The 14075-nt window shown below is 35.5% G+C and overlaps 1 pseudogene; it reads left to right on the top strand.

The window, feature by feature from the left end:
* The first annotated feature begins 5665 nt into the window (after positions 1-5665).
* Positions 5666-6263, top strand: LOC140614505 (small ribosomal subunit protein eS8 pseudogene; annotated as a pseudogene).
* Positions 6264-14075: the final 7812 nt, after the last annotated feature.

Here is a 14075-nt window from a genome sequence, read left to right as displayed (position 1 = left end):
ATCTTCCCAAACCTCTGCTATACTAGAATTCTTTAGACTATGTGTGGTGCAGGTTTTCAGGTGTATCTTATCTTTGTTCCATCAAAGACTGAGGTTATCCTTCTATTTCTTATTGTCCTAGCTTTTATGAATGCAAAATATATTTTAAAAAATACCAATTTTACATCATCATTTTTAAGCCAGACGTGTACCAAAGGTTTAAAAATGAGTGATGTGCTCAAATTTGCCCTTTTTTAGAGGTGGGGGGAGAGGGAGAGAGAGAATCTCAGGTAGGTTCCACACCCAACGTGAAGCCCCACACAGGGTTCAGTCTCACTGAGATCAGGACCTGAAGAGCAGAAATCAAGAGTCAGAGGCTTAACTGACTGAGACACCCAGGTGCCCCTGAAATTTGCATTTTAATAGTATTTGGAAGGAAGCACATAAAGAATGAAGACAAAGTAATGGCCAGTTAAGAATCTGTGTCAGTTTTCATGTCGATTGATAAAAATTTGTGGAGCAAGGCTATCACAGTCAGCAATATTTATATCGAAGAATCAATAGAAAATGAGAGACAGTTTGATGTGGGACTGAAGAATTGGAAGGAAAAAATGTTCACATGCTCATAGAATAATTGAAGAATCCAGGTTTTTTTCCTTGTATGGCATTTAGATCAGAGCTCAGAGTATATTTCCATGTATACTCTATACCTCTAAAACATGTGCACATTTATTGATAAGAAGATAACAATACTAGGTAGGCCCTGAGATATTCCTATAAAGGCAATAATATGAGTTATAACCATGATGCTGAAAGAGGTATTACTTCTGTAATGGGAAACCCTTCTGTGGACTTCCTTCATTAGAGCTCCTGAAAGATCAATGACTATCCCTCCATCTCTAGAATATTCCAACCTCTGACGGTCTAACTACTTAAGTCAATCTCATCTTCACACTTATACTACACGTACACTTACATGTACTTACATTCCATTTAAGACATAAAGTTTTATCCCTTTTCATAATGATAGATGGATGAATGCACAGATACACCAACGGGGAATAGATAAAAGAGTTCTATAAATGAAAAGTGTGGCTAATGTTTACTTTAAAAATTAGTAGGATTAATTCTGGCTCTGAGAATGATGGAGTAAAAGGGCCAGATATACACAGCTTCCTGGAACAACTGAAAATTAAAAATAAACACACAACAGTTTTCAAAACACTTCTCAGGCAATGTAAAACAGTGATTCTTGAAAGATGGAAAACAAATTAATTGAGCCCCACAATGGCCCCAGTTTACAACTTTAAGAAAGTTTCCAGTCTGTGGTGCAGAGGGGAATCCAGGCAGAGCCCAGCGGTTTCCCTAAATTGAAGGGATAGGCCTGATATTCTGGAGAGATCAAAGCAGCTGGAGTTTGCAGGACAGAGCCACGAAAGAGAGCTGTATATAGACAACTTGGAAATATTATAAAGATCATGCCACCTATTCAGCAGAGATCATCACATGCATGTGAGGAAACTACCAGAAGCCAGGGAAGAACCATCAGAAAGGATTGTAGGAGAACCAGGCTCCCACCCAAGGCTGAGAAGAGTCTGCCACAGCCCAGAGTAAAAAAGTTCAAAATTCACAGAGCAGGAGGCAGAGTACACAGAGGTTCACACTCTGGAGGTAGAGAACCATAAGCCCTACGTTAAATGCTGCTCTGGTCCCAGTCCCACCTAACAAATCATAACAATAAGACATAAAAGGATCAAACTGTTTCTATGGTAACTATGTCCCAGGACAAAGCTTAAGAATATTTACAGAAATACACAAACATCCAGGACCTGATAAGGTAAAAGTCAGAATGGCTCACATCAATTCTAAGATTTTCAAGCATACAAAAACAAACAAGAAATAAAACAGGAAAATATGACTCAAATGAGGAGAAAAATTAACCTATCGCAATGCAGAACTGATAAAGATATTAGAAATAGACAAGGAGATTAAAATTATTCTAACTGAATTCCAGGTGTACAAAAAGGTAAAAAGATACATGAAAAATATAAAAAGGTCCATATCAAATATCTAGAGATGAAAAGTATAACAACTGAGATGAAAAAATAAGACATAGCAATAGAAACTAGTCAAAAGGAAATACATACAGATAAAACATCAAAAACTGAAAATCCCTTCAGCAAGTTCTGTGGCCCCTTCAGGCACTATGATACATATGGAAAGAAAAGACAGAGGAAACAAGAACATTATTTGAACTGATTTTTCCAAATATGATGAAAGCTATAAAGATTCAAGAAATTCAATAAACTCCAAACACAAGAACATGAAGAAATCATAATCAAATTACTGAGGACCAGTGATAAAGAGAAAAAAGAAGCCAGAACAAACAAACAAAACAAACAAACAAAACATTATACACAGAGGAACAGAGAGGAGAATGAGACATTTCTCATTGGGAACTGCTATGAAGAATTTCCATACCATTATCTCCTACACTTATGAGTATATACCTCTACAATGACTAAAGAAGCTTTGTAAGTGTGATTAAAGATCTTGAGATGATGAGAGTAACCTGGTTTATCCAGGTGGGCCCAATCTAGTTGCATGACTTCTTACAATCAGAGAAACCTTTCCTGGCTATAATTGGAAATATGAAGTGAAGACTTTACCTCCATTGCTAGCTTTGAAGGTCGAGGACTGGGACACCTGGGTGGCTCAGCAGTTAAGCGTCTGCCTTAAGCCCAGGGTGTGATCCTGGAAACCCGGGATTGAGTCCCACTTCGGGCTTCTTGCATGGAGCCTGCTTCTCTCTCTGCCTCTGTCTGTGTCTCTCATTAATAAATAGATAAATCAATTCTTAAAATGGAAGGTTGAGGAAGGAGCCCACAAACCTAGGAATGCATCAACTTCTAGAAGCTAAGACAATAGCTCTCACTTCAGGACCAATAAGAAAACAATAACTTTAACCCCACTAAGTACCACAAAGAACTTAATTCTGCAAACAACTGAAAAGAGCAGGGAACTCTTTCCTAGAGCCTCCAGAAAATAGAAAAATCTGCCAACACCTTGATTTTAGCTTAGTGAGACCACCAGACCTCTGACTGATAGAACTGTAAAATAAGTTTTTGTTGTTTGAAATTTAGCCTTTATAATATTTGTTATAACAACAATATGAGACTGATACAGAAACAATACAAGTGAGAAGAGAGGGAAGCATTATATTCAAAGTAATAAAAGGGAGAAAACACAATCAACATAGACTAATTTGATACCTAGCAAAATGTTTCAAAAGTGAGAATGAGATAGTATACTTCAGATTACAAAAGCTAAAAGAATTCATGAAAAGCAGACCTGTGCTGCAAGAAATATTAAAGTTAAGTTCTGCAAACTGAAAATGTGAACCAGCCAAACGAAATGAAGAGTACCAGAGATCTAACTGTGATATGAGAATATTGTGCCATTATTTAAATCTCTTTAAAATAAAACTGATTGCATAAACAAAAATAACAACATATTATTTGTTATTTATTATATTGTACATATGACATATGCACAAGTAAAATGTCTAACAATGATAACATAAAAGGCAGGAGAGGGGAAAATGGAAGTAAATTCCTATAAACTTTTTATGTAATATATGAAATAATATAATGTCATTTGAAGATAGCCTGTGAATTCCACACATGAGTGAAATCATATTGTATTTGTCTTTCTCTGACTGACATTTTACTTAGCATAATCCATCTACATCATTGCAAATGGCAAGATTTCATTCTGTTTGATGGCTGAGTAATATTGCATTTTATATATATCTCCACATCTTCTTTATCCATTCATCAGTCAATTGGACATTTGAGCTCTTTCCATAATTTGGCTATTGTTGATAATACATTGATGTGCATGTATCCCTTTGAATTAGTATTTTTGTATTCCTTGGGTAAATACCAGTAGTGTAATTGCTAGATTGTAGGGTAGTTCTATTTTTAGCTTCCTGAGAAACCGCCATACTGTTTTCCAGAATGGCTGCACCAATTTGTATTCCCATCAACAGTGTAAGAGAGTTCCCCTTTCTCTGCATCCTTGTCAATATCTGTTGCTTCCCGTGTTGTTGATTTTGGCCATTCTGACAGTTGTGACGTGGTATCTCATTGTGATTTTGATTTGTATTTCCCTGATGATGAGTGAGGTTGAGCATCTTTTCATGTGTCACTTGGCTATCTGCTTTGAAAAAAATATCTATTCATGTCTTCTACCCATTTTTTAACTGGATTATTTGTTTTTGGGGTGTTGAGTTTGATAAAGTCTTTATATATTCTGTATACTAATCCTTTATCAGACTGCCATTTACAAATATCTTCTCCCATTCTATAGGCTGCCTTTTAGTTTTGTTGATTGTTTCCTTCGCTGTGCAAAGCTTTTTATTTTGATTTTTGTAAGTGTCAAATCACTAAATACTATACCCGAAACTAATAGCATACTCTTTGCTAACTGGGATTTAAATAAGAACTTAAAAAAAAAAAAGAAGGTAGACTGTGACATTAAAGAGGTATACCAGGACACTAAAGCAATCAGTAAAATAAAGCAAAAAGTTGTAAGTAATCAATCAACTCAGATAAAATAGAATTGTAAAGTGTAGTCAATTGATCCAAAAGAAGGCAAAAAAAAAAAAAAAGAGGGGGGGGGAAAGGTGTACAAAGAACAGATGAGACTAAAAAAAATCATGATAGTTTTGCACTTAATCATATCAATTATCACATTAAATACAAATGATCTAAATACCCAAAACTAGAGATTGTCAGACCAGATTAAATGTCAAGGTCTAGTTAATAGTATACTGTATATTTGAAAGTTGTGAAGACAGTAGATCTTAAAATTTTTTATCACAAGAAAAAAATTGTAACCATGTATGTGATGGATGTTAACTAGATTTATTGTGGTGATCATTTTGTTTTTATAAACCAAATCCTTAATTCATACACTTGAATATAATATAATATTATATGTCAGTTATATCTCAATAAAAAATGATTTAGAAAAATCAAGATGTGGGGCTCCTGAATGGCTCAGTCGATTAAGTGGCTGACTCTTGATTTCGGCACAGGTCATGGTCTCAGGATGTGAGATCCAGGTGAGGAGGGCTTCCAGCTCAGAGGAGAGTCTGCTTGACTCTGCCCTTCCCTCTGCTCATTGCTCTGATGAGCAGTCACTCTCTCTAAAATAAATCTTTTTTAAAAACCAAGATGTAGTGATATAGTGTTTACGAGAAACACATGGGTGTTTCTTGGTGAGTGAAAATTACTCACCAAGGTATGCCATTTTAACGCTAATTGAAAGAAAGTAAGAATAATTATATTGATGCCAAAGTGGATTTCAGAGAAAAAAATATTACCAGAGATATACAATGTAAAACTAAAAGCTGGCTCTTTGAGGTCAATAAAACTGGTAAGTATTTAACCAGACTGAAGAGAAGTAAAAAAGAGAAAACACACATTTCTAATTTCAGGAATGAGAAAAGTCATATCACTACAGATACTAACGATACTAAAAGGATAATAATGGAATACTTTGTGCAGTTTTATGCCCATGAAATCAATGATTTAGATGAAATGAACAAATTCCTCAAATAGTACAAACGTTCACTCAAGATGTAATAGATATATACTCTTTTGTAGCCAGCACCAGAGCAATGGGCATCTCTCAAGATAGATGGCACAAGTGCCACAAGATCTATTCCAAGAAGTGGAGGTAGGAGCTGGGATGACTCGCTGCCAACACTATGATTTCCCCCCGCAGCATACATACAGTCCGTACTCAGGGAGGCAGTAATAAATACATCCATCTTTAGGGCACTTCTCCTGGGACACCCAGTGTTGTGTGCACAAAACAAAGATTACTGATGTTGTCTACAAGGCACCAAACAGCAAACTGGTCCATATTGAGCCCCCAGTGAAGAACCGTATGGTGCCCACTGACAGCACATTTCAAGAACAATGGTACAAGTTCTACTATGCACTGCCCCTAGGCCACAAGAAAGAGGCCAAGCTAACTCCTAAAAAGGAAGAGATTTTAAACAAAAAGCAATCCAAGAAAGTTCTGAAGAAATATGATGAAAGGAAAAAGAATGCCAAAATAGCAATCTCCTAGAGGAGAAGTTCCAGCAGGGAGAACTTGCATGCATAGCATCAAGACCAGGCTAGTGTGATAGAGCAGATGGCAATGAGCTTAGAAGGCCCTAGGAGCTAGAGTTCTAGTTGAGCACAATCAAAGCCCAGAAAGGCAAATAAATCTTCCTCCCTATTATCTTTGGTCATGTAATAAAGGTGTTTATTGTTCAAAAAAACAAGATATAATAGATAATGTGAATAGTCTAATATACAAGAAACTGAATTTGTAGCTAAAAATCTTCCCACAAAGCAAATTCCTGGGTCTATGGTTTCATTTTTATTTCTACAAAATATTTAATGAAGAAGTAGTGCCAATCCTACTCAAACTATTCCAAGAAATTAAACTGGAGAGTAATTACCCAAATGCCAATCAGATGTTACTAATTGTTATATATTTGCATGGTGAAATATTACACAACAATGAAAACAGGGTCTACAATGATATGCAACATACTAAAAATTCTTATAAACTATGTTGTGAAAGAAAATAGACTTTATGTCTATTTTTACAAGGTATGCGTGACATGGTTCAGTTCAGAAAGTACAAATACAGCCAATACTGATCTGTGCTGTTAGGAATCAGAGGAGTGTTACACTTGAGAGGTATCAACGAGAAGAAAGCACAAGAGGACTTTCTAGGGTGCTGCCAATATTCTACATCTCAATCTGGTGCTGCTGCATGGGTGTGTTCATTTTGTGAAATTTTGGTAATGCAGACACTTAAGAATAGATACATACATTTCTATGTATGTACATCTGTTCAATTAAAAGTTTTTTAAATGGTATATTTGCAAATCCTTTTTCAGTTTTAAATTTTCTCTGTTGAATTGTGACCATATTTTCATTTTTCTAAGTATAAGGCAACACGTTTTATATCTTTCACGCTGTACAGATAAGTGAGTCTTTCTTGAAAAAAAGCAACACTCCCCTCATTATCTCTGTAACTAGATAATCTCTCACTCCATAAGCAACCCACAGAAAATTTTGGAAATTTATTTTTTTCTTTTTCAGTTTTACGGATAGTTTTATTTTCTTGCTTTGCTTCTGCAAGAGTTTGCTGCCACACAGCTGTGCTAAATCAAAGAGAGTATGCCTTATCTGCTCTGTAAACACAGACAAAACCAACACAGTTGATGTTCAAGTGTCACAGAGGGTGCCATGAGCAAGAAATGTAAATCTAAAAATATGAAATAATAAAATAGTACATGAAATTCTTCCTATGGTTGACTAAAGACAAAAAAAAAAGAAAGAAATGATTTTGTTTTTGAACAAACATTCAACTGTGGCCATACATATTTTAGCTGACTTACTCTGTATTCAGATCGTGGTTTTGAGGAAGAGGTGTTTGGGTCCTTTGCAGACTCTCAGCTTGCCTCCCAAGAAGAACTACTGTTGTTACAGCCACTTCAGCTCCACAGTCCCAAATCACATTTAGATTCCATTCAACACAGATAAGACTGAAAGGCACAGATGATAAAGCAAGATCAACGTATATAACTACGTGGCTAAAAACCTAAAAGCAGTGATTGATAAACACTACTGGACATTAAAGGCTAAAAGTAAATAGAATCACAGAAATACAACGTTGAGTTCATTCTAGAAGGTTTGCTCTTTCATTTTGACATTACCATATTTTCTTAATATTATTTAATTGAATTTCTAATTATATATTGGAGAAAAATTATGCATGAGTGCAGAGCTTACATGTCCTAGTTCTTAGCCCCTTTACAATAATTCATAGGAAATATATATTTGATCTTAGGCTTTCCCTATATTTTGCCATACTTTGCATATGATAGCAAGATTTGGGTTATGGTGTTCCTATATAATTTCTGGATTTTATAATTAATTGCAGTTCTCTTCATCCTCCAGTTCATAATCTGTTTTTTTAATGTCTTATAAACCATTGGAAAAAATAGATTTTTTTTAGTGGGCTACAGAATTTTGTGTTTGTATTATGTGTGCATTTACCTCTTTACAACAATTATATAAGCCTCATTGAGTTTGTTTGTCTTTCTATCATAGAGATTTGTGCTAATGTCCAAAATGACAATGGTGGTTTTATTAATTTATCATTTTAATATGATAACTTTTGTTTATGTTGATATATTGTCATTTTACGAAGAAGACTTAATCTTGTTTTAGTAGTATTGTGGATCTGAATATTTGAACACCATAAATGAAGTTATAGTTTTGAAAATAAAATTCTAATTTGACAAAGATTTAAAAAGGTGAAACCTAGGAAAGCCTAGGTGGCTCTCTCTCTCTCTCTCTCTCTCTTATGTTCTCTCTCTCAAAGGAATAAATAAAATCTTAAAGAAAGGAAGAAAGGAAGGAAGGAAGGAAGGAAGGAAGGAAGGAAGGAAGGAAGGAAGGAAGGAAGGAAGGAAAAAGAAAAAAAGCAAGAAAGAAAGAATCCATATGCTATGGGCCAAATTGTGTGGTCCAAAATTCACATTGAAGCCCTAACTTCTCGTACCTCAGTACGTGAATATTTGGAAATAGGGCCTTTAAAGAGGTGTTTAAATAGAAATGAGGCTGTTTGGGTAGGCTAGACCCAATTTGATTGGTGTCCTTATTTAAAAAAAGGAAAGTTGATTACTCAGCTATTAGAAATGACAAATACCCACCATTTGCTTCAACGTGGATGGAACTGGAGGGTATTATGCTGAGTGAAGTAAGTCAGTCGGAGAAGGACAAACATTATATGTTCTCATTCATGTGGGGAATATAAATAATAGTGAAAGGGAATATAAGGGAAGGGAGAAGAAATGTGTGGGAAATATCAGAAAGGGAGACAGAACGTAAAGACTGCTAACTCTGGGAAACGAACTAGGGATGGTAGAAGGGGAGGAGGGCGGGGGTGGGAGTGAATGGGTGACGGGCACTGGGGGTTATTCTGTATGTTGGTAAATTGAACACCAATAAAAAATAAATTAAAAAAAGTAAAAAAATAAAAATAAATAAAAAAAGAAAGTTGGACTCAGGAGACATCAGGGATACTTACACAGAAAGAATGGCTGTGGGAGCACAGGGAGCCATCCGCAAGTCAAGGGGAGAGACCTCAGCAGAAAGCAACCCTGCTGGCACCTCGAACTCAGATATCAGACCTATAGCAAAGTAAATTTCTGTTGTGAAATCCACCCAGTCTGTAGTATTTTGTTATGGTAGCCCAAGCAAATTAAAAAACCATGTATTGAAAAACAAAACAGAACAAATATCTTCTTTTATTTTGAAATGTGCAAAGCATTCCCTCTGATTGCCATCAACCCTTTTACTGTGTATTTTACCCAAAGTTCTAGTTAATGTCAGAAGCAAAGAAACAAAATGGGTAATGATTAGAAGAAAAGACACAATGCTGACACCATTGCAGATGATCAGAGTTGCATATTTGGGAAACTCAAACTCAAACAAGTTATTAGAATAAATGAGAGATTTTAACAAGACTGCTTAGCAAGAAAACAATGCCATATTTTATATGCAATTAACAATTGCACATATTTTTATATAATTAAAATGTAATTTTAAAACAAATATATCAAAAATATAATGTACTTAGAAAAATACCATTAAAATCATTAATTTTCAGAGACAATTATAAAACTTTAACGAAAGTCATCAAAGAAGAAATAAATAAACAGGTATACTTTGAGGTATACTTTGTTTCTAGATAAGAAAAATCAATGCCATAAAGATGTCAATACACCAAACTGTCTAATGAAGCTGATACAATTCTAATCAAAATCCCACGGCCCTGCCCCACCCTCAGGTACTCAATAAGCTACTGCAAAGTTTATAAGGAAAAACAAGAAGCACTAACAATCAAGACATTTTGCAGAAGAACAAGGAGGAAGATTTTCCCTATTAAAAATCAAAACATATTTTAAAGCCATAATAATCAGGATATCTGGGTGGGTCAGTTGGTTAAGCATCAGACTCTTGATTTCAGTTTAGATCATGATCTTGAGGTCCTGGGATCGAGCCCCACGTTGGGCTCCTTGCTCAGAGGGGAATCTGCTTAAGATTCCCTCCCTCCCCCTCTGCCCCACTTCCTGCTCACCTACTCCCTCTCTTTTTCAAATAAATAAATAAATCTTAAAATAAAGCTATAATGAGTATGGCAATATGCTGAAAGTCTGTCCATCTTGATAGTCAAATAGAACAGTATAACAAATAAGCAACAGGGGGGAATTAAGAATTCATACATAGATTTACATATGTGGAAGCTTCCTGATGAGCATTTCTGACCAGTGGGGAAATTATTGATTTCTTCATAGCCCTGGTATAATTAGATATCTATGCAAGAATTAAAGAATGGATTTTTTCTAAAAAAAAAAAAAGGAAAAGAAAGTGGATCCCAATCATGTCACTTAAAAACATCTCCAAGTGGCTTAAATATATAAATAGAAAAGTAAAATATGTTAAACTTATAGAAGTCTCTGGGTTAAAAAGGGCTTAAGATATAAAAAATAAAAAAGCAAATCACAATGTAAAAATTATAAAATCAACTGCACTAAAAATAATATTTACTATATAATAGTTGGTTGACTGGCCCCCATACACATAGGGCAGGGAGATACTACAGAGGCAGGCCCTGCAGACCAGGAGGTGGAGGGTTTAACAAGCAAGGGAACTTACGAGGCTAGCAGATCTCTGCACCCACTGCCAGCATCCTAAGGCCCTGACAGGATTCAGCCATATATACCATCCAGACGGTCTCAGAAACACCTTACTCTACCAAGGCTATGACCTGGAACGGCTCATGGTGTGGAAAAAGTGAGCATATGTTCCAAGGACAGAGGAGGAGATGAGGAGGCTGTGAACGTCAGGGTCTAGCTCATGGGTTAACCGGGATCATATATTCTTGACCTCTTCCAACAATAGGAAAAAAGGCAGAATATGTTTGCAAAACTACATATTGATAAAGAGATAGTATTATAATTAGGAAAAAATGTAAGAAAAAATCAGGCAACTAAGAAGGAAAAATGTGTGAAAGATAAGAACAAATGAGGGAATCCAAGTGGCCAATAAACATCCGATTTTAAAAAAAGTTTTAGCTTCATTAGTTCTTGAGGAAATGTAAATTAAAACCACAAGATACAATTTCACTCTACGTCACTGGAAAATAATTTAAAGTGCACCTATAAAGAACTACTGACATTCCACTGTGGACATAGATACCTTCAAGCACAATCACAAACACAATTACAACATATACTATTAAAACTCTTAAAAACATTCATTGAGTGAGATGCTCAAAAATTTTCAAGGCAGGAAAAAACTGGAAATCATCCAAGTATCTATCAAGAGCAAAGTGGATTAACAAATTGTGGTATATATGAAAATGAATGAACTACACCACATGCATCAATACAGATGACACTTTAAACAAATGCACATCATAGAGGATGTATTTGGTTTGATTCCATGTATACAAAGTACAACCAGCAGCAGCCAAAGACTAAGCAGTATTTAGCTTAAAGATACAAATACATGTGTTAAAACCATAAAGAAAACAAGAGGATGAATAACACAATATTTAAGAAATTGTTAACTTGACAGGGGGGAATAGGATTAATTTAGGGAGGGACATACATGATCTAAAAAGTACAATGACATTTCATTCCTTAATATGGGTCATGAATACACAGGTGTTTATCTTATTATCTAAATAAAGTAGACCTGTAAAAGATAGACTTAAACATAGTAATACGGAAACCCAACCAAATTCATGACGATTGGTACAAATATTCATTAAAATATCAGCAAACAGGGATCCCTGGGTGGCTCAGCGGTTTAGCACCTGCCTTCAGCCCAGGGCCTGATCCTGGAGTCCTGGGATCCAGTCCTGCATCAGGCTCCCTGCATGGAGACTGCTTCTCCCTCTGCCTGGGTAGAAGCTCCCCCTCCCCCGCTCCCCCCCCCCCGCTCCCCCCCTCTCTCTTTGGGTCTCTCATGAATAAATAAATGAAATCTCTTAAAAAAATATATCAGCAAACAAAAACCAACAGCACTTTAACCCAATGACACTCTCCTCCCTTGAATGTAAAGATGGTTAAGTATTAAGTAGTCTATTAATATAAGTCATCAGTTTAATAAATCAAATCAGGAAAAAATTATGGCTATATTTATAAGTGAAAACTTTATTCAATAAAATTCAAAAAGAATAAAGAATGAAAATTTTCAGGTAAGGTCATCAGGATGGACCTTAAGCGCCAACGCCCTTGACGCCCCTCCCCCGCCCCCTCACCAAGGAAACCAACTAGCAAAATAGCATTGTGAAAATCCCAGGACTAGGTGTAAGGCTGGAGCACCCCCCTGGAAAACTTTAACTGAAAGTGCTCACCTGCCATGGAGAAAGAGAAACAAAGCAAAACAAGGCAATGTGTATCACTAACAAATTATGGCTATGGTTATTTGAATATATTTGTTTTTTAACTTTTAAACTAGAGTTGTAAGTGAATTATGCACCGCCTTTACATTATTAGTGAATGAAGCTTTGACTATACATCTACTATAATCAGTGAGCTTTACACATTTATATGTTTTCACAATGTTCATCAGTATCCTTTTATTTCAGCCTGAAGAATGCCCTTTCACATTTCTTATAAAGAAATTGAAATATAATTTGTATGTGAATTTTATGACATAGAATTTTCATATATATGAGTTTTTTTTCATTTGATCCTCCTTTGTTTTCTGGATATAGCAACTATTTCTCCAGGACTATCCAGTATTATGAGCAACAAAAGTAAGCCATACATATAATTTAAATTTTTATGTGTTGTACATTTTATTCTATCCTAATTTTTAATTTACTTTGGTCTGCAGTTCATTCATTCTTTTGTTCTTTGTATACTTGCTGTATATTTGTTTTGTAATTTCCCAGACTGCCAACATTTTAAGTCTTTCCAAAAGAATATATTTTGGCTTTATCAATCCATCTTGTGTCTTTTGTTTCATTGATTCGAAGTTTTGTATGCGTTAAGTTCTTCTTTCTATTTTTTTAGTTTGCTTTTTTTTCCATTACCAAGTCCTTTCAGCAACCTCCTATTTTTATTACTTTCTAAAGAATGCATTAAGTATCCTAAACATGGCTTTGGCACATTTCCCGTTGTGCACCTGATGGGCTCCTTTGCCTGAAAAAACTGCCTTCTTTTAGTTTCACACCAACATTGTCTCCTCCTCTTCCTCTCCTTTCTTCTCCTCCCCTGACTCCTGGCTCATCTTCTTGCTCTTTATTTCCCTTCCTCAGCTACCGTTCTCTCCTCTGTATGTCTGCTTTCATAGATATTAGATCTTGTATATTTGTCCTCCAAGTTTTTACTATTTGTCTTTTCTGTTCCATTCTTTTGTGGGGTGGCTCTATATTCTCCAATACTTTTCAAACTTGAGTAATAACAATTTCTATCTTAAGGTAACCATACTCACGAAATACCAAACACATACCCAGATACAGTTTAATAAGCAGTCAGTTTTTAGGTCAATAACTCAGTTGTCCATCATATGCATTTAGCCTTTCTTTTGAGTTTGTTTTTTTTTTTTAATTTCTGTACTCCCATGTCTCCATTTTCATAGTAGCCCAATGGAATTGTTCCAAGGAGGTGCTTCCTTCTCACAATGTGCTCTCATGATTCCACTGGGAATGCTTTGTAGAACCTACTAAGTAGCTACCTCATAAGTTTTGCATAATAAGGAATTTTGAAAAACAACTTTAAAAAGAAATGTTGAACACCAAACCGGGAGATCGAAGTGTGGCTTCAGGGACAACCAAAGATGGAGTCTCCAGCACTCTCCATGTGACTTTGCCTTGTTTTCTCAAAGCCACATCTGCAGCCTGGCTTTCTTGCTACTCGGTATAAACACAAGTAACTAAGCATTACAAGATATAGATAAGATGAAAGGGAGAACAATTACAAGATAATAATCAAA

The sequence above is a fragment of the Canis lupus genome, chromosome 22 (genome assembly GCF_048164855.1).
Source record: "Canis lupus baileyi chromosome 22, mCanLup2.hap1, whole genome shotgun sequence".
NCBI classification, from domain to species: Eukaryota; Metazoa; Chordata; class Mammalia; order Carnivora; family Canidae; genus Canis; species Canis lupus.
The sequence above is the reverse complement of the archived record's forward strand: the minus strand, read 5'-3'. Positions and strand labels throughout refer to the sequence as shown.